Genomic DNA, 21,983 nt, shown 5'->3' with positions numbered 1-21,983 from the left:
AATGCTTTTGCATATCAAAATGGTATTTCTAATCCTTAATTATACATGACAATCTCTACCAATAAATAACTAGCATGTGAAGCAAGCAAGCCCATTCTCATGGTGAACTAATTACTTTCTAGAATTGAATAGATTATCACGACGATTTCTAAGTTAACAAAGATCAAGCTTCATCAAGGCTTCTTCAACCCCCTCTAATGGAGGTTTAGCCTAGAATCATTATGCTATCATTTCTTATTGAATCTAAACAAGACATCATATAAAGATTGTAAATTTACTAATTTGATCTAATCAATAATTCAAATCTAACTTAACAACTAAGAAATGATTAACAACAAAGAATCGAAATTAGATCTAAGCAATTTTAAATAACAAAAACTGAAATTATGAAGAACTAACTACTTTTATTAATCTAATAAAGAATTAGCAATCATTCAATAATCTAAATTAAAACAAGGTAATAGAAAACTAATTAATTTAATTGAATCTACAATCTAGATCTAGAACTATGCTCTAATGGCTACTTGCTACCTAACCTAATTATTCTTAAGAGCTAAGTCTTGTGTATGGAAATGGAGGAGACAAGATCCACATTTTCGTGTATGGGCTGAGGAGCCATGTTTTGGGCTGGAAAATCGAGCCCAAAGTCCAATTTCTTCAGTCCACAGAGCCCTTTTCAGTTAGCTTTGACTTCAACAGACTTTTCGTCCATTTATGCTCCTCTGATTGGGTCAAGGTTTAGACCATTAGAAAGCTCTTTCGGAGTTGGTCATTTTGACATAAGTTACGCCCAATTCCGAGGCCTGAGTCCAAAGATACGGTTTTTGGAAGTTCTACTGACTTTTGTGTGCTATTTTTGCCCGCGTTGACTTTGACTTTTCAGATTTTGACCGGGCATTACAAAGGCTTTTTCTCCTTGAATCTTGGCCTTTAATCACAGAACTTCTTAACAACCAACCCTTGCTCCTTTATCTCGCCAAAGTGGCACATTTTTGCACATAATTGACTTCAATGCCTGAAATACATAAAAGCACGTAATCAGCATTAACTCTTATTTATTATTCGCATAATTGGTCTTAAAGTATTATTGTTAAGGGGTTAAAACTACAGTTTTGGGCTTTTATCAAACCACCCCCAAATAGCATTTTGCTTGTCCTCAAGCAAATATGAGAAATTAGCATAAGTGACCAAAAATGGAGTTTTAACTAATCTCGTTTCGCCGAGTGCGATTGCATTGACCATATGCAACAAGGCCTTAAACCACTAGGAATTTCCTAGTGGACGAGTTATAGCCTCATGAGAGTTTTTCAGTGAAGGTACTCACAAACTTCATCTATACTACAACAACTAAGAAATAAAACTATTGTTTCCTTATTTATGCTCCCAATTATATATATATCTCACTAGCAATGAATAAAGAATAATCAAGTCGAAACCTAAGCTAATATATGCATAATAATCAATCATCTACGAATAACATATATATAATGAGTAATACTATGAAATGCACTAGCAGGTCCGTTTATGAAAACTTGGAATAACGTCCTTAAGTAGGTCCTCACATAAATGTCAAGACAAAAACCACTCTGATTTTTCCGCTCAAGTTTAAGCTACTCCAATTGTCTCTTTGTGGGCACACTTTACCTTACAATCTCAATGACACACAAGGAAGCCAGAGTCGGTTAAACACATCTGCCACTTACTATCACACTAACCTATTCCTAATTGAGCTAGAGATCTTTATTAGGTGTTGCGGGAAGTAGGAGAAGGTTTAAGAAGGAAGGAAATGGATATTCAAAGCGGACAAGTCTGAGATAATAGAGTCTTCATATTAAGTAACTAGAGAAAACCTTTGTTCTTTACTTTTGCTTCTACACTTTGTTTCCATCCTTAGCCATATTTTTTTTTCTTTGGCTTTTGACTCTTTTGATTCTATTTTTGGAGTTCTAACTCTTTATTTCCTTTTTATATATATATATATATATATATATATATATATATATATATATATATATATATATATATATATTTGGATTGAAACTTCTTTTCTTATTTGAAACGACTAACAAATTCTTGATTTCAAAGGTCTTTCTCTTTTCTATTCTTCATCTCTATTCTCAGACTCATTCAAAGAATGGGTAGGTTGATTTTTTTTTTTTATTTATTTATTTATTTTTTATTTTGTTTGTTTTGTAACAGGGTAAAGGATTTGGGGTTTATGAAAAGCTAAAGAAAGGCTCCGAGGGGCGACTAGCGGAAATAATTCATAGGTTTGAATTTATGGCTATATCGATCCAAAGAGGGCCTAAATTCTCGCTTAAGATATGGTATAGTGATCAAGCAAGTGAACGTGTGATTTCTCTATCCGGATTTTACTTCTCCCTTGTGTCATTTCTCAAATGTTTCACTCATATAAGGCTTTAGGCTATATTCTCATAGGATTGATAGAAGAAGTACTCTAGCCTAGATTTCAGAAACTTACTGCCAACAATCATAGATACTCATGTAACATATTTATAGATAGATGCAAGAATTATTACCTACATATTAACCTAAGTTTTTAAAAACTATTCTAATGCAAAAGCTACGTGAGATTTCTTGATTATCAAGGGCCTAGAGAAGGAAATCAATATCAATATTCCTAAGTGAACAACATAAACTTTTTATTAATATTTTTTAAAATTTTTGATTTTTTTAACTAGAAAACAAGTGCATATTGTACATATCTATATCCTAACAGATACCTTAGTTACACGTGTTTCTATGCCTCCCCCCCAAATAAGAAGCATGCTTTGTCCTCAAAGTATTTAAATAAATAGGGTAGAGAAATACCATGGAAACGCGTGAAATTCTGGAACATCTGCAAAACAAGGTTAAACATACTAATATAGAAAATAAAAACTGTCTCAACTCTATAAGAGTTCCACCCGTTATGGGGTTAATGAGAAATAAATTGCTTGGGACATAAGCAAACACTAGCTGAAATAAAAACTAACCTTAACTCCCGTTTAAACGTTGTCATCCTCCTCATCTTCCTTTCCATAGAAAGGAGGTTCCTTCGCATCCTTCCATGCCATGATAACTTGCCAGGCTTCATGCCACTTATCGTCTACTATAGCTAACCTGTCAAGCGCCACTTGGTCGGATGGGGTGTAAGGCACAACCTGATGAGGTTGTATCCTCCACCCTTGCCAAGTCATTGCACAAAATGATCGAATAATACAATTGGTAGGTCTCACAATGTCAACCCCAACCCAATCCATGAAACGGGCACAAAAAATAGGGAAGAAACATAGCATTATACGGCAAATTAAAACAGGCATAAGAAGGTACTTATGCCTCTTACTATGGGCTCGGGCTAAACTAGACATTGGGGTCTGGGGAATATCATAGAGTGTACGTCCCCCAGCTAAAGCAAGGAAAATATCACAAGTTTTGTCATTCACAGAAGAATAACGCCATTCCCCTCTAATGTTTAGCATGATCCAAGACATAACAGTGCCCACGTTCATAGACAGGCTACCAAGGGCAACGTTATAATCCCCTTGGTCTTCTATCCTAAAGATTCCTGCCCCGTAATGCTCATGCAAATCCTCATAGTTATACATGTACATATTATCTACCAAATATGCCCATGAGTCTTGTGTTTCGGCGGGCATAGCAAGTCCAAGCACAGAGGCTAGCAAGAACCTGAAAATTTCCATTAGTTCGTCCCCGATGGTGATGGAGAACACTTGTTCTCCATCTGGTCTATCAAAGAACTTACAATTATCATAAAACTAAGATGTAAGTGTGGGAGAATAGAGTTTATCAGGACTTACCAATAGTGGCTCCCAGCCTGCTAGAATGATCACTTCGCGAAACCACGCACCATAGGTGTCACTTTGGAACAAGTCTTCAAAAGACTGTTCCAGTATGATACGAGGGAATGCCATCCCCAATCTACTTGCTGGAATAGCTGCAAACGATCCTGGAAAACCCACAAAAAATTGGAATTTTTCGTGCCCACGGGGTCAGGGCTCGGAGTGCGCTCAACCTATGCCTAAGTAGGTCGCAGGATGCGCCTTGGTGAATTTCGAGTTCCAGGCGCTTCAACACGGGGCGCGCTCACTTTTTGCCTAGGATGGGCGGTCGCCTCGAAGAAATTTTACTAACAAGGCCTAGGATGAAAAAGCTCGAGGTCTTTGAAATGCGGAAGTAAGAAGGAAAAAGAAGGAAAAGTTAGGAGTGAAAGGTGAGAGATGAATGTGATGTGTAGTGTGGGTTGTGAGTGTAGAATAAAAGAATTTTATATAAGTTGTGAGCTTCCATAATGAATCAACAAGTTGCCAAAAAGGTTTAAGGCAATTGCCGAAAAAAAAATATTTTCGAAACCAAAAACGGAAGCAACCCCATATTCTCTATTCCAAAACAAACCCAATATCTTTTAGGTTGAATTTAGGATAGTAACTGCCTAACTCATTGAGATTTCATCCTACCACAATATCTCCTCATAGCCATGCCCATATCGACAATATTCTCAACCATTACTCCAAAACAACTTCTAAAATGGAGGATCATATAACAAATCATGCTAGAGTAAATAATACCACCCCCAAACAATTCGGGAAGGTGGGATTAACAATAAAAACAATGCACAATGCACAATGATAAAAGATAAAATCTAAATTTACCTACGAAATGAACGATGAAACTCAAAACGTAAGTAAACTAAAGCTTATTACGAGTCTATATTTATCAAAGTTTCTACTCTCTTTCTATTGAACAGATATAGTGGAGTAGGAAGTTTGTTCCACTCCTAGTTCTTTAGCATGTGATGTTTTCTAGTTAACTAATCGGTCTTAAGTCTAATGAGAGTTTTACGAGGGGGAATTATACTACGATGCAACTACCCACAAGATACAAACTATAATTGATTCAACTACGGAAATACTACGTTGATTCTATAATAAGGAATTAGGGGGGATTGATTCCACCTTAACTCAACTTAACCCTAACGATTTAATCGTCAGAATCCGAATTGAATCGCCACGTGAGAACAATTGGTTATTCCTAATCCCTAATTACACATGACATTTCTACCAATTCATAACTAGCATGTGAACGATTAAACCCATTCTCATGGCGAATTAATCGTTTCTAGAGTGGAATAGAAATTACGACGACTCTACGATAATCGGAAACAAGCTTTCATCAAGGCTTCTCAACCCCCTCTAATCGAGGTTTAGCCGAGAATCATACCGCAATCATTTCCATATGAATCTAAACTAAACATAATATCAAGATTCGAAATTTACTAATCTAAATTAAACAATAATTAAAATCTAATTAACAACTAAGAAATGGTAACCAACAATAATTAAAACTAGATCTAATAGATTGAAATAACAAAAATCGAAATGACAAGAATAATAACTATTTTATTTATCTAATGAATGATATTCAATGATTCAAGAAATTAATCTAAAACAAGAAATGAAATTCTAAACTAAGTTCTAAAACTCATTAATGGAGGCTAACTAATCTAATTCTAATCTAGGTCTAACTAACTACCATTAACAAAGAGCTAAGCTTTTGTTTTTATACTTTCAGATCCAAAAATCGTGCATGGGCTTGGAGCCATGTTTTGGGTAGGAAAATCGGGCCCAAAACCCAATTTCTTTAGTCCAAAATGGGCTCTTCAGCTGCAGTTGGCTTCGTCAGATGTTTCGTCCACTTCTGCTCCTCTGATTGGGTCAAGGCTTGGACCATTGGAAAGCTCTTTTCAAGCCGGTCGTTTTGACATAAGGTAGGCCTAATTCCGAGGTCTGAGTCCAAAGTATGGTCTTCGGAAGTTCTGCTGACTATGTATGTTGTTTCTACCCGCGTTGACTTTGACTTTTCATCTTTGACCGGGCTTTAGAAAGGCTTTGTCTTCTTGAATCTTGGCCTTTAATTATAGAACTCCTTAGCAACCAACCATTGCTCCTTTATCTCGCTAAAGTGGCACATTTCTGCACATAATGGACTTTGAAGTCTGAAATGCATAAAAACACGTAATCAGTATTAACTCTTACTTATTATTCACATAATTGGTCTAAAAGTATGATTATTAAGGGGTTAAAACTACAATTTTGGGCTCTTATCAACCACCCCCAAACAGCATTTTGCTTGTCCTCAAGCAAATATGAGAAATTAGCATAAGTGACCAAAAATGGAGTTTTATCTACTCTCATTTCGCTGAGTGCGATTGCATTGACCATATACAACAAGACCTTAAACCACTAGGAATTCCCTAGTGGACGAGTTATAGCCTCGTGAGAGTTTTCCAGTGAAGGTACTCACAAACTTTATCTATACTACAACGACTAAGAAAGAAAACTATTGTTTCCTTATTCATGCTCCAAATTATCTATACATCTCACTAGCTATGAACAAGAATAACCAAGTCAAAAACCTAAGCTAATATATGCATAATAATCAATCATCTACAATAAACATATATACAATGAGTAATACTATGCAATGCAATAGCAGGTCCGTTTCTAAAACTTCGAATAAGCGTCCTTAAGTAGGTTCTCACAATAATAGTCAAGATACAACACTCGATTTTTCCACTCAAGTTTATTTACTCTAGTACAAGGTGGGCATACTTTACCTTACAATCTCAATGACACACAAGGAAGCCGAGTCGATCAAACACATCCGCCACTTACTACCACACTAACCTATTCCTAATTGAGCTAGAGGTCTTTATTAGGTGTTTCGGGGATTAGGAGATGGTTTAAGATGGAAGGAAATGGATATTCAAAAAGGACAAGTCTGAGATAATAGAGTCTTCATATTATGTAACTAGAGAAAACCTTGTTATTTACTTTTGCTTCTACACTTTGTTTCCATCCTTAGCCATTTTTTTTTTTTTTCTTTGGCTTTTGACTCCTTTTATTCTATTTTTTGGAGTTTTTATTTTATTTCTATTTTTATTTTTCTTTTCTTTGGATGGAAACTTCTTTTCTTTATTTTCTAAAGCAACTAACTAATTTTTGTTTACACAGGTTTTTCTCTTCTTCTTTCTTCCTCATTCTATTCTCGGACTTATTCTAAATTGGGTAGGTTGATTTTTTTTTTTTTTGTAACAGGTAACGGATTTATGGTTTATGAAAGGCTAAAGAAAGGCTCAGAGGGGCTTAATAGCGGAAAATAATTCATAGGTTTGAATTTCTGGCTATATCGATCCAAAGAGGGCCTAAATTCTCGCCTTTTTAGGATATGGTTTAGTGATCAAGCAAGTGGACGTGTGATTTCTCTATCCGGATTTTACTTCTCCCTTGTGTCATTTCTCAAATGTTTCACTCTTATAAGGCTTTAGGCTATATTCTCACGGGATTTGTAGAATAAGTACTCTAGCCTAGATTTCAGAAACTTATTGCTAACAATCATAGATACTCATGTAATATATTTATAGATAGATGCAAAGATTATTACCTACATATTAACCTAAGTTTCTAAAAATTATTCTAATGCAAAAGCTACGTGAGACTTCTAGATTGTTAAGAGCATAGAGAAAGAAAACAATACCAATATTTCTAAGTGTATAACATAACTTATTTATTTATATTTTTGAATTTTTGAAATTTTAACTAGAAAACAAGTGCATATTATACATATCTATATCCTAACAGATGCCTTAATTACACGTGTTTCTATGCCCACCCCCAAACAAGAAGCATGCTTTGTCCTCAAAGCATTTAAATAAAGAGGGTAGAAAAATACCATGGAAACGCGTGAAATTCTGGAACATCTGCAAAACAAGGTTAAAATATACTAATATAAAAACTGACGCAACTCTATAAGAGTTCCACACATTATGGGGTTAACATAATTAAATTGCTTGGGACATAAGCAGACACTAAATGGAATTAAAAACTTACCTTATCTCCCGAACATGCATATTATCTACCCAATAGCACCATGGGTCTTGTATTTCAGCCAGCATGGCAAGTCCAAGAACAAATGCTAGCAAGAACCACAAGCGGTTCCCAGCCTACGTGTGTGATCGCCTCGGGAGACCAAGCACCATAAGTAGTGCTTTGGAACAAATCTTCGAAAGACTGTTCTGGTATTATTGTAGAAGATGTCATCTCGAAACTACGCTCTGGAACAGCTGCAAATGACCCGGGAACAACCCGCAGAAAACTGGAAATTTTCTGGTCTACGGAAGTCAGGGCGCAGGCGCGCTCCACTTGGGCGCAGGTGCGCTCAGTGCTAAATTTCAGAAAAATGTGTAGGGCGCAGGTGCGCTCTACTTGGGGCGCCGGTGCGCTCCGAGGTGCTGATGGTTGAAAATTGAGACGAACAACGGGAAACGTGGGAGTGAAAGGTGAGTGATGGAAGTTAGGTGTAGTGTGGGTTGTGAGTGTAGGATGAATGAAGTTTATATAGGTTTTAAGTTGCTAAAACGAATCGGGGAAGTTGCCAAAAAGCTTTTTCCGCAATTTCCGAAATACTAAAATTTCGAACCGAAAAACGGAAACAACTCATATTCTTGATTCTAAAACAACCCTAATATCTTTTAGGTTGAATTTAGGATAGAACCTACCTATTTTATCGAGATTTCATCCTACCATGATATTTATTCATAGATATGCCTATTCGGCAATATTCTCAACCTGACTTCGAAATAACTTCTAAAAAAAAAAGGACGTCATATAAAAATCATGTTGGACTACATAATACCACCCCCAAACAATTTGGGAAAGTGGGATCAACATTGAACAACCACGCACAATGAAAATAACCACATTATATTAATATTGTCATTCAAACAACATTTCACTACAAAAGTCAAAATTAACTATGGAATTTAACAACGTAACATCCTATCTACTAAATATAATAAAAACACAACATCAAAACAACAAACAAGAAGAAATCTAGCTACTCTTCAAGGGAGAGAGGTGGGGGTAAAAATAAGAATTTGAGTGATCAATAATAGAAAAACCAACACCCCACCCCCAAACAAATTTTTGAAAACAGGTTTGTAAAAATTTGTTTAAAAAACGGGTCTTTTAAAGTCGATTCGAGTTGCTAGATTACTATTTTTATAGCTTTAAACTTTTTACTTTTTATGAATTAGGTTTAATATAAAGGAAAACAATAAGCGATAAAGACATAATTCACACCATAGAGAAACATGACTCAAAACCAAGAAAACATGCAAGAGTGGAAAACATGAATTATGTGAAACGTGGACTTAGGATCCGGTACTTACAACCACAAACTCCATAGGGAGGGCCCGGTTACCTGAATGGTGCATTCACCAATATATGGAAATGAAAGGAAATGCACCAAACACAAAAATTGAGTCGTTTATAGTCAGATACTCGAGACTTTATCTAAACATATGTATGAATATGCAGTTTATCATATATCAACAACCGAAATAGTTGTGGATCGTTCCATAAATAAATATCACATAAAACATATCCAAACACAATCAAGCACCAAGATTTCCTACGACGCAGCCTAGTGGAATGAAAGCGAAGTCGGATAGACCTATAACATAACCGAGCATGCACCTTATGTTTCATCTTTGAACGAGAGGGTGTCCTAGTGAATAAGTGTGAAAAAGTGAATGGTTGTGGAAGATATGGTAGATTGGGATAAGTTTTAGAGGGAAAGCATGAAAAAAATGAGGATGTGGGTTTAGCACAAAAGTCATTCATGGTGTAGTTAGGGACTGTCTCAAGTCTGAAAATGAAGGTGTCAAGTGGTTTATCCTTAGGAAGTGTTTGTTTACTAGGTGGATTTAAAAAATCATGAAGCACAGGAGAAACTAAAGGATCGAGTGCAAACTCGAGATTCCTTTGAAAAGGTGGAGGGTGGGGAATATTGGTGATGGAAGGTGAATGATTCTCAGCTAGAGCTCTCAAGTCCATATCATCAGAAATCTTGATATATGCAAGACATTCCTCAATAGGTGGGTCAAAAGGATCACTGGGATAGAGATTGAAAAATTCATTTTTAGTCATAGCATCAAGGGATGAATGGTTGTTGGCAAAGGGGGACTCGCGAAGTGGTAAAGAAGCAGTGTAAAAGAGTTGCAGGAATTCTTTTTCGATTTCGTCTACTACCAGGGAGTCATTGTTAAAGTCGAAATTTCCGAAGGAAAGGAATTTGTTAATCTATTTCTCCGGAAACATGTTTTTGAAGTAATCTTGAGCTAAGCTCTCGATCATGCTAACCTCTCCATTTGTAGATGAATCGGGATACTGTGTCCTCATTTTGAAAACATTTACCTCAACAAAAAGATGGCCAAAGGACAAGGACATCGAACCATCGAGGCAGTTTATGAGCGCGTTGGCAGTAACCAAGAAGGGACACCCTAAAATGATAGGTACAGAGTCGTTAGTGACTTCTGTGTTGAGGATAACGAAGTCGGCTGGGTAGTAAAAATTTTGGACTTTAACCAGCACGTTTTCAACCACACCCTTAGGATACTTAATAGACCGATCAGCTAGTTGCAATGTCATTTTAGTAGGTTGCTGATAAAACATAAAATGAATAGTTTACCTACGAAATGAACGATAAAACTCAAAACGTAAGTAAACTAAGACTATCTTATGCTCGTATATGTTTATCAAAGATTCTACTCTCAATCCTATGAGATATAGTGGAGTAGGAAGTTTGTTCCACTCCTAGTCCTTCCGATGTGCATGTTCTCTCACGATAAGTACTCTTAACTCTAAAGTCTAATGAGAGATTTACGAAGTGGCAACTAGACTACGATGCAACTACCCACAAGATGCAACTAGTCGATTATCAAAATAACTATGGGAATGCTACGTTGATTCTATGATAAGGAGTTAGAAGGGGATTGATTCCACCTTAACTTCGACTTAATCCTACTAATCCAATTAATAATCGAATGAACTGCTTCGCAGAACAATATAGATTATTCCTAATCCCTAATTACACATGGCATTCCTACCAATTCATAACTAGCATGTGAACGATTAAACCCATTCTCATGGTGAACTAATCGCTTCTAGAGTGGAAAGGAAATTGTGACGACTCTACGATAATAGGAATCAAGCTTTCATCAAGGTTTCTCAACCCCCTCTAATGGAGGTTTAGCCGAGAATCATTACGCAATCATTTTCGATTGAATTAAAACTAAACATAATATAAAGAATTGAAATTTACTAATCTAAATTAAACAATAATTAAAATCTAATTAATAACTAAGAATTGAATAACAATTAATAAATGAAATCAGATCTAACACAAATGTAAATGACAAGAATCGAAATTAACAAACCAGCTATTTTATTAATCAATCTAATTAAGAATAATGATTCTAGAGTTTAATCTAAAACAAGAATTGGATTGGAAACTAAACTTAACATAAAGAATTAAATCTAGATCTAGAAGCTATTCTAATGGCTAATTTCTATTTTAAGCTACTTTTATTTTCTAACCTCTTATCTACCATTAACAAAGAGCTGAAGCTTTGGTTTTTATACATTCAGATCCAAAAATCTTGCATGGGCTTGGAACCATGTTTTGGGCCAGAGAATCAGGCCCAAAACCCAATTCTTTCAGTCCAAAAAGGCCTCTTCAGCTGCAGTTGGCTTCAATAGACTTTTTGTCCGCTTCTGCTCCTCTGATTGGATCAAAGCTTAGACCATTGGAAAGCTCTTTCCGAGCCGGTTGTTTTGACATAAGGTAGGCCCCATTACGAGGTCTGAGTCCAAAGATATGGCTTTCGGAAGTTCTGCTGACTTTGTGTGATGTTTCTACCCGCGTCGACTTTTCAGCTTTTGACCGGGCTTTAGAAAGGCCTTGTCTTCTTGAATCTCGGCCTTTAATCACGGAACTCCTTAGTAACCGACCTTTGCTCCTTTATCTCGCTAAAGTGGCACATTTCTGCACATAATGGACTTTGAAACCTGAAATGCATAAAAACACGTAATCAGTGTTAACTCTTAATTATTACTCACATAATTGGTCTAATAGTATGATATTCTGTGGTTAAAACTACAGTTTTGGGCTCTTATCGGACCACCCCCAAACAGCATTTTGCTTGTTCTCAAGCAAAGATGAGAAATTAGAATAAGTGACCAAAAATGGAGTTCTATCTACTCTGCGTTTATTTGAGTGCGATTGCATTGACCATATGCAACAAGGCGCTTAAACCACTAGGAATTCCCTAGTGGACGAAGTTATAGCCTCGTGAGAGTTTTCGATGAAGGTACTCACAAACTTCATCTATACTACAACGACTAAGAAATAAAGCTATTGTTTCCTTATTCATGCTCTAAATTAACTATACCTCTCACTAGCAATGCATATAGAGTAATCAAGTCGAAACCTAAGCTAATATATGCATAATAATCAATCATCTACAATAAACATATATACAATGAGTAATACTATGAAATGCCTAGCAGGTTCGTTTCTGAAACTCGGAATAGCGTCCTTAAATAGGTTCTCACAATAATAGTCAAGATACAACACTCTGATTTTTCCACTCAAGTTCCGCTAGTCCAGTGTGTAGTGGGCACACTTTACCTTACAATCTCAATGACAACAAGGAACCCGGAGTCGATCAAACACATCTGCCATTTACTATCACACTAACCTATTCCTAATTGAGCTAGAGGTCTTTATTAGGTGTTGCGGGGATTAGGAGATGGTTTAAGAAGGAAAGAAATGGATATTCAAAAAGGACAAGTCTGAGATAATAGAGTTTTCATATTATGTAACTTAGAGAAAACCTTGTTATTTTCTTTTGCTTCTATACTTTGTTTCCATCCTTAGCCATATTTTTTTCTTTTTCTTTGGCTTTTGACTCCTTTTATTTTTTTTTTTTTTTTTGTAGTTTTTATTTTATTTCTATTTTTATTTTTCTTTCCTTTGGATGGAAACTTCTTTTCTTTATTTTCTGAAGCAATTAACTAACTTTTGTTTACACAGGTTTTTCTCTTCTTCTTTCTTCCTCATTCTATTCTCAGACTTATTCTAGATTGGGTAGGTTGAATTTTTTATTTTGTTTTGTTTTTTGTAATGGGTAAAGGATTTGTGGTTTATGAAAGGCTAAAGAAAGGCTTAGAGGGGCTTAACTAGCTGAAAAAATAATTCACGGAGTTTGAATTTCTCGGCTATATCGATCCAAAGAGGGCCTAAATTCTCGCTTAGGATATGGTTTAGTGATCAAGCAAGTGGACGTGTGATTTCTCTATCCGGATTTTACTTCTCCCTTGTGTCATTTCTCAAATGTTTCGCTCATATAAGGCTTTAGGCTATATTCTCACAGGATTTGTAGAATAAGTACTCTAGCCTAGATTTCATAAACTTACTGCTAACAATCATAGATACTCATGTAATATATTTATAGATAGATGCAAAGATTATTACCTACATAGTAACCTAAGTTTCTAACAATTATTTTGATGCAAAAGCTACGTGAGACTTCTAGATTGTTAAGAGCATAGAGAAGGAAAACAATACCAATATTCCTAAGTGTATAGCATGAACTTATTTATTTATATTTTTGAATTTTTGAAATTTTAACTAGAAAACAAATGCATATTATACATATCTATATCCTAACAGATGCCTTAATTACACGTGTTTCTATGCCCCCAAACAAGAAGCATGCTTTGTCCTCAAAGTATTGTAAATAAAGAGGGTAGGAAAAATACCATTGAAAATGTGTGAAATTCAGGGAACATCCGCAAAATAAAGTTAGAACGCATACTAACATAGGAAATAAAAACTTGACACAACTCTATACGAGTTCTACCCATTCTGGGGTTAACAAGAATGAAATTGCTTGGGACATAAGCAGACACTAACTAGAATGAAAACTTACCTTATCTCCCCGCGATTACTCATCATCTTCCTCATCCTCTTCTTCTATAAAGAAGTGAGGTTCCTTTAGATCCTGCCATGCCATGATAATTTGCCGGGCTTCCGCCATTTATCATCTATTATTGCTAACCTATTAAGAGCTACTTGGTCCGGACGGGTGTAGGGTGCATCCTGATGAGGTTGTATCCTCCACCTGTGCCAAGTCATTGCACGAAAAGATCGAATAATACTATTGGTGGGTCGTACAATGTCGACCGTAATCCAATCCGTGAAACATGTACAAAAAATAGGAAAGAAACATAGCATAATACGGGAAACTAGAACGGGCATAAGAAGGAACTTATGCCTCATGCTATGGGATCGAGCTAAACTAGACATCAAGGTTCGGGGAAGGTCATGACACATACGTCTCGTGGCTAAAGCAAGGAAGACGCTGCAAGTGGCATCATTCACAGAAGAAAAACGCCATTCCCCTAAAATGTTTAGCATGATCCAAAACATAACAGTTCCTATGTTCATGGACAGGCTACCAAAGGCGACATTATAGTCCCCTTGGTCCTCGATACGGAAAATGCCTGCCCCATAGGACTCATGCAAAAACTCATAAGTGTAGACATACATATTATCTACCCAATAGCACCATGGGTCTTGTATTTCAGCGGGCATAGCAAGTCCAAGAACAAATGCTAGCAAGAACCTGGTAATTTCCATTGGTTCATTATCAATGTTGATGGAGAACACTTGTTCTCCATCTGGTCTTTCAAAGAAAATGCAGTTATCGTAAAAATAAGATGCTAGTGTTGGAGAATAAAGTGCATCGTCTTACCATAAGCGGCTCCCAGCTAACGTATGTGATCGCCTCATGAAAACCAAGCACCATAAGTAGTGCTTTGGAACAAATCCTCGAAAGAGTGTTCCGGTATCAATGTTGGAGATGTCATCTCAAAATTACGCTCTGTAATAGCTGCGAATGAACCGGAAACTACCCACAGAAAACTGGAATTTTTCTGGTCCACAGAAGTCAGCTGCCGAGTGCGCTCTCTCTTAGAAGCCTTGAAAGTGCACTCGAAGATTTGGAATTCCAGTGTTTAAGCTGGTCGCTGGTCAAGCCTTCGCGAAAAGCTCTAACAAAAAACTGAAAATTGCGGCCGAGCGAAATGCGCTCTGTAGAAGCTTGAGTGCTTTCGGAGTTCTTGAAACTTCGGAAAATGAGATGAAACGTGGGAATCGTGGGAGTGAAAGGTGAGTGATGGAGGTTAGGTGTAGTGTGAGTTGTGAGTGTAGAATGTAGAATGTATGAAGTTTATATAGGTTTTAAGTTGCTAAAACGGATCGGAAAGTTGCCAAAAAGTTTTTACGGCAGTTTCCGGAAATACCAAGATTTCCAAACCCGAAACGGAAACAACTCATTTTCTTGATTCTAAAACAAACCTAGTATCTTTTAGGTTGAATTTATGATAGAATCTACCTATTTAATCGAGATTTCATCCTACAATGATACTTATTCATAGATATGCCTAAACGGCCATATTTTCACCTTGACTCCGCAATAAATTCTAAGACGAGGGTCATATAAAAATCATCTTTGGAATAGATAAAACCACCCCCAAACAATTTGGGAAGGTGGGATCAATATTAAACAACCACGATAATGAAAATAACCGCAAGATTATATTAAAATTTTCATTCAAGTACATTTCACTACAAAATTCAAATTACGGAAATAAAACTTACATGAAAATAAGTGACAATAATGAAACTACAAATAAAAAAGAGAACATCAAATGATACTATCCCTAATCACCCCTGCATTGGTAGCGGAGGGCACAGCTCGAGATGGCTCCCCGAGCTCCCCGATGGGCCAGCACCATTCGTCCTTCGGCAACGACGCTTGTGCCTCGATGGTGTGTCCTCAGAAGGAGAATCCCCGTGAGGTGGGAATCGTGCAAGCATGTCGGTTCGGGCGGGCGGCCGAGCTTCTAGCTCGGCCCTCATCCGTTCCCACCTCTCATCCTCTCTGGGTGCGGATCTCGAAGTTATGATGGATAGTTGCCCGTCGAGTCCGGAGGTCTTCACAGATAGTGTTGAGCGAACGCATGCCACGATGAATCACAGCCATGCATTCTGCATCTGACCAACACCTCTCCAGGGCATCCGCATCAAAACAAGTCAAGTCCTCCTCATCCTCCGAGGCATTCTGATTTCCCCCATCTTCCTCGGCATTCTCGTTTCCACCATCCTCCTCGTCTTCTTCTCTATCCTCAGGCAGCCTCCAAACTCGTTGGACACACTCCTTATAGATGCGAGGGTTTCGGTGTAGGGTGATGTGAGACCTATCAGACGCCTGAGCTGCTTTCAACTTCAGCATGATCTTAGTTATCAACACAGGGAGAGGTGCAACAGACTTCCCTACTCCCTTAATCATGCTAAGCAAAAACTCCAAGATACAGAACTCGTACTTCTGCTCCTGGAGTATCCATAAGATGTGGAGGCAGTTCAGGCCGATGTCGCTAACCTTCTCCTTCCCCAGGACGTTCCGACCAATCCACTGAGCTGCTGCCAGCTGGTTGGTTCTAAGGGATGCTTGACGAACATATCGCGATCTCAAGATTGTAGTTCTTTCCGAAGCGCCACGTTCATCAATGGCTCTACCCCATTATATTGGGACTCCTGCAACGTGACAGTTAGATGGATTCTAGGCGGAATGCCTAGAATCTCCGCCAACAACCCAGTAGTCACTTCCTTCCTCCTCTTCGCCACCGTAACAAAAATCCTAGTCCCTCCAACTCCCTCGTATTGTAGAACCGCCCGACTAAGTCTTCGTGGTAATAGGCTTCAGTCGAGTACCACAAGCTATTCCAGTCTCTACTGATCATTTCATCACCATAAAACGGCGCGAAGTGGTCGCCAGTAAAAGCTTGTTCTGGTAAAATTCGGCGTTGTTGAGCCATTGGAAGTTTGAATACGGTTTGAGGTTTGTAGAAGGTAGGGGGAAGCAATGAGGGATACCTCACTAAAAAGAACGATGGTGGTGGTGGTGTGGTGGCGCGGCAGCACCAATTTTTTTTTTATTTTGATTTTCCGGTGGTTTTTGTTGATGAAAATTGGTGGAGGTTGTGGGCGTCGCGGTTGGAGTCGATTTGGGTTGGGTCTTGGATTGTGGGCGTGGTAATTTGGTTTTGTTTTTATTTTTATTTTTTTTAGGTTTTGGAAGCTTTGGTGGCGTTAATGGCAGTTCTCGAGAAGATGACCCATCGTTGGCCAAAGGTAAGGAGTCGCGAAGTCTTATTTGTCGGTGAAGCTGGTTGGGCCCAAGCCCAAATCAAAATTTGTGAATTTTTCGATTTTTTCGCGAAACTTCAAATCAAAATTGCCGCTTCGTTACCGGTTCGATTTTTGTGAATGAGATATGGAAATGATCAGGAGAGAATTTCCAATCCAATGATCCATAAAACACTATATTCCGACCGTGGATGACATATAAGATAGTGGAAAACGCCTCGAAGTGCGTGCATGACATACGTTATGCGAACGACTGAACTCTAAATTCAAGATTATGTCAACCCGGATCATAATACAATTAAATGGCCTAAGCAACTATAATAGGACATAAACATTCTAGTACGGAAACACGAACACCCCACCCCCAAACAAATTTTTTTACAACGAAGTTTAGAAAATTTGTTTTTAGCAGTGAGTCTTTTAAAGTCAGATTCCCGAGACTTCCTAGATTAATATATATATATATTTATACTTTTAAAAAAACAAAAACAATAAACAAGAAAGACATAATTCACCCCATAGAGAAACATGACTAAAAAATCCGAGAAAAACATGCAAGAGTGAAAATCGTGAATTATGTTAAATGTGGACTTAGGATCCGGTACTTACAGCCACATACTCCGTAGGGAGGGCCCGGTTACCTTAATGGTGCACTCACCAATATATGGAAATGAAAGGAAATGCACCAAACACAAAAGTTGAGTCGTTTATAGTCAGATACTCGAGACTTTATCTAAACATATGTATGAACATGCAGTTTATCATATATCAACAACCGAAATAGTTGTGGATCATTCCATAAATAAATATCACAGAAAATATATCCAAACACAATCAAGCACCAAGATTTCCTTTGACACAACCTAGTGAAATGAAAGTGAAGTCGGATCACCCTATTACGTAACCTAGCATGCACCTTCTTTTTCATTTTTGAACGAGTGGGTGTTCTAGTAAATAAGTGTGGAAAAGTGAATGGTTGTGGAGAATATGGTCGATATGGATAAGTTGTAGAAGGATAGCATGTAAAAAAATAAGGATGTGGGTTTAGCACAAAACTCATTCATGGTGTGTGTAGGGACTGTCTCAAGTCGGAAAATGAAGGTGTCAAACGCTTTTGTCTTCTGAAGTATTTGTTTACTAGGTGGATTTAAAAAATTATGAAGCACAGAAGAAACAAAAGGATCGAGTGCAAACTCGAGATTCCTTTGAAAGGGTGGAAGGAGGGAAGCCGAGGTGGATGTTGTGGAAAGTAGTTCTTGATAGGATGAATTATCACCTGCTCTAAGAAACTCATCAAATTGCTCATCTAGATTGGTCATATCCTCATTACTATGATAGTCCTCTACATCTTTGAGAAAGTCATCTATCTCATCCTCATCCATAATATGTGTATCGACTAGAGTAAGGATGGAAATGTTGGAGTCTAAACTTCCAAAGGAAAGAAATTTGGGCATATGATTATCAGGGAACATGTTGTTGAAATAATCTCGAGCAAAGCTTTCGATCATGCTAACCTCTCCATCCATAGGCGAATCGGGTGCGTGTGTCTTTGTTTTAAAAACATTGACTTCAAAGCAAGATGGCCAAAAGACATGGACATTGAACCATCGCGACAATTAATGAGCGCATTGGCAGTTGCCAGGAAATGACGCCCTAAGATGATCGGGACAGAGTCGTTAACGACTTCTGTATCGAGGATGACAAAATCAGCCGGATAGTAAAAATCTTGAACTTTTACCAGAACATTTTTGACCACACCCTTAGGATACTTAATAGACCGATCAGCTAATTGCAACGTCATTTTAGTGGGTTGCATCTCGTCTAGACCTATTTGTCTATACAAATAAAATGGGAGTAAGTTAACACTAGCCCCCAAGTCTAATAACGCGGTCGTCGTATAAGAATCTCCTAAGGTGCATTAGACTGATAGGGGCGACCGGGGTCCTTGTACTTAACAATTCTATTATGTTGGATAGAGTTGGGAATTGTTACGTTAAAAAGCGTCTTTTGGTATATTTGTCTTCACGCCTAGTAGTACACAATTCCTTAAGAAACTTAGCATGGTGTGGTAGCTTTTTAATAGCTTCGAGGAAGGGAAGGTTTATAGTTAGATTCTTGAAAACATCCCTAATCTCCTCATAATTTGTATCCCTAGTTAACACGGCTAATTTTTGTGGAAACGGTGGTTTCTGTCTATATTTAGCAATAGTATCACCTGGATGTTTAACCATGGCTTTCGTTTCTTAGGTTGTGTTGTAACGGTACCTCTACGGTGGTAGGGTCTTGGGTTTCTATTTCGTATCTAGTAAAATAGCAGGTGTAGGGTTACTCTTGGTGGGGTAACTATAGGCATAGTTACTTTGTTATCAACCACTCTACCGTAAGCGGAGAGTGGTGATGGCCTTTAACTCACCTACATTTTCATATTCATTACTAGTATTATCGGTTACCTCAAAGGCTGTATTTGTTGTTTTAGGATTAGGTATTTCGTGACTTGGAAACACACCTTTGGGTTGGGCTTTATCTTGAGCCAACTGTTGGGTTAAATTATTAACGGATTGTAGAAGCTGTTGGCTAGATTGAGCCATGGTTTGGAAAAGTTTTTGGCTTACTTGTATGAAGGTGTCAAGACGATCCAGTTGTGTGGGTGTAGTAGTCACGGGTGGTGTGACTGGAACTATTTCACGTGAATTATTTATTGGTGGATTTTGATAGTTATTATTTACCGGAACGATACCTCTATTAGCATTATAATTATTATAACTACCTTGACTTTGTGCTTGACCTTGTCGAGGTTGCACTTGGTTGTTATAATTATTAAAATTACCCCGACCACAATCCTTTATCGTGGTGGAGTTTGGTTAAAACTTTGTGTTGGCCTAACATATTGATTATTGTACCACGGAGGTGTGGCGTGTTGGTTATTTCTCCAACGAAGTTGGGATTTTGTCTCCAAGGGGTGTTAGGTTCACTATTAATGGAACAAGCCTGTTCATAGGCTATAGGACAGTGGGAGTCGGGATGCTCAGGGCTCCAACAGAAACTACATGGATTTGAATTTACGTTCATGACGGGGATAGGCTTTTGTTGAATAGAAATGGCCTCTACCTTTTTAGTGAGTGATTCGATTAGAGTTTTAAGCTCTGGATCGTGTTTAATTTCAAACATACCAGTGGCCTTAACTGTATTTGATGAACTAGCAGAGCGGTGGATATCATCACTACCCCCCCAATTGTTATTTCGCTTTAGTTTGATCCTCTAAAAATTTATAAGCCTCGAGGCTCCTTTGCTTAAGAAACTACCCCCATTCATTATGTCTAGGACTTCTTTATGGTGGTGTAGAAGTCCTTTGAAAAAGGCACGAACTAACGTGTCTTTCGCTAAGTTATGATGTGGACACTGTATAAGGAGATCGGTGAAACGATTCCAAGCCTCTGAAAATGTTTCATGAGGATTTTGTTAAAAGAAATGAATCTTGGAAAGCATCTCATCCGTCTTTTGGGGTGGGTAGAAATGTTCCATAAACAACTAAACAAGTTTAGCCCACGAGTCCACAGAATTAGGCGTTTGGGCAGTTAACCAAGACGCCGCCTAATCGGCTAAGGTGAAAGGGAATACCCTGAGTTTAATTTGTTCCGCACCAACCGTAAGATGGTGGAATGTTGTTAGGACTTGTTCAATCCCTACGATGTGTTGATAAGGTTTTTCATGGTCTAATCCATGAAAACGGGTAACTAAATTAAAATATTTGGGAGGATTCGGAAATCCCCCACTGGGTCTGCTAGAACGATGCAAGATTTGGGGCTATCGCTCAAGGCTTTGTAGAAGTCAGAGAGAGGAGTCTCTTATTCGTCGGGCATTGTGTCAGGTGATGTGTGTGAAATAGTAGCTAGAGGTGTAGTGGGTGGTATACTAGATAGACTTGTTTATTGACGTTGTTGTGTAATTACGTTCGGTGTTTTTGTTCGGCCAGACCTTAATCTCATACAAGTCTAAAACCAAATTTAGCTAAACACATCAACACTCCAAACAATTCTGATATACTAGTATAAACCTCTAACAGGAGATGTGAGGTGCAGAAGAAAGGAATACCTGATTGCGTCCTTGCTTCGCTTATGAATAGCGTCTTGTTTACACGTGTTCAGTGTATATAACAAGTTAGAACACTGAAAAACTTGAAAAATCAAAGTTCGAGTCAAAACTGTAGAATTCTGGAAAAATTAGCAAAGGGCGCGGGTGCGCTCTCATAGCGGCGCGGCGCTCCGTGTAATTTTCAAATTACAGTGTTTTTAGGGTGGTCGCTCCACACGAATCGGGTCAGCTCAATGTTCCAGCTATAGGGGCAGTGCGCTCCTTATAAGCGCCGGGTGATCGGCTTCGGTGTATTTTTGTCCGGAACTTTTCAACACTGAATCGGAAAACCACAGTATCAATCAAACAAGGGTGGGTGGGTGAAATGGGACTTTAAGAAAAGTACTTACTCTATGAAAACAATGCGAAAGTGAAACTAAGATGGCAGCGACGCCATTTGATAAAACATAAAATGAATAGTTTACCTACGAAATGAACGATAAAACTCAAAACGTAAGTAAACTAAAACTATCTTATGCTCGTATATGTTTATCAAAGATTCTACTCTCAATCCTATGAGATATAGTGGAGTAGGAAGTTTGTTCCACTCCTAGTCCTTCCGCATGTGCATGTTCTCTACGTATAAGTACTCTTAACTCTAAAGTCTAATGAGAGATTTACGAAGTGGCAACTAGACTACGATGCAACTACCCACAAGATGCAACTAGTCAATTATCAAAATAACTATGGGAATGCTACATTGATTCTATGATAAG

General features: G+C 37.8%; 1 pseudogene; it reads left to right on the top strand.

Annotated features, from left to right (window-relative positions):
* Nucleotides 1-20,518: 20,518 nt before the first annotated feature.
* On the top strand, nt 20,519-20,612 carry LOC147525467 (small nucleolar RNA R71; annotated as a pseudogene).
* The last annotated feature ends 1,371 nt before the right edge of the window (nt 20,613-21,983 follow it).

The sequence above is a fragment of the Coptis chinensis genome, chromosome 1, assembly GCF_015680905.1.
Source record: "Coptis chinensis isolate HL-2020 chromosome 1, ASM1568090v1, whole genome shotgun sequence".
NCBI lineage: Eukaryota > Viridiplantae > Streptophyta > Magnoliopsida > Ranunculales > Ranunculaceae > Coptis > Coptis chinensis.
The sequence above is the reverse complement of the archived record's forward strand: the minus strand, read 5'-3'. Positions and strand labels throughout refer to the sequence as shown.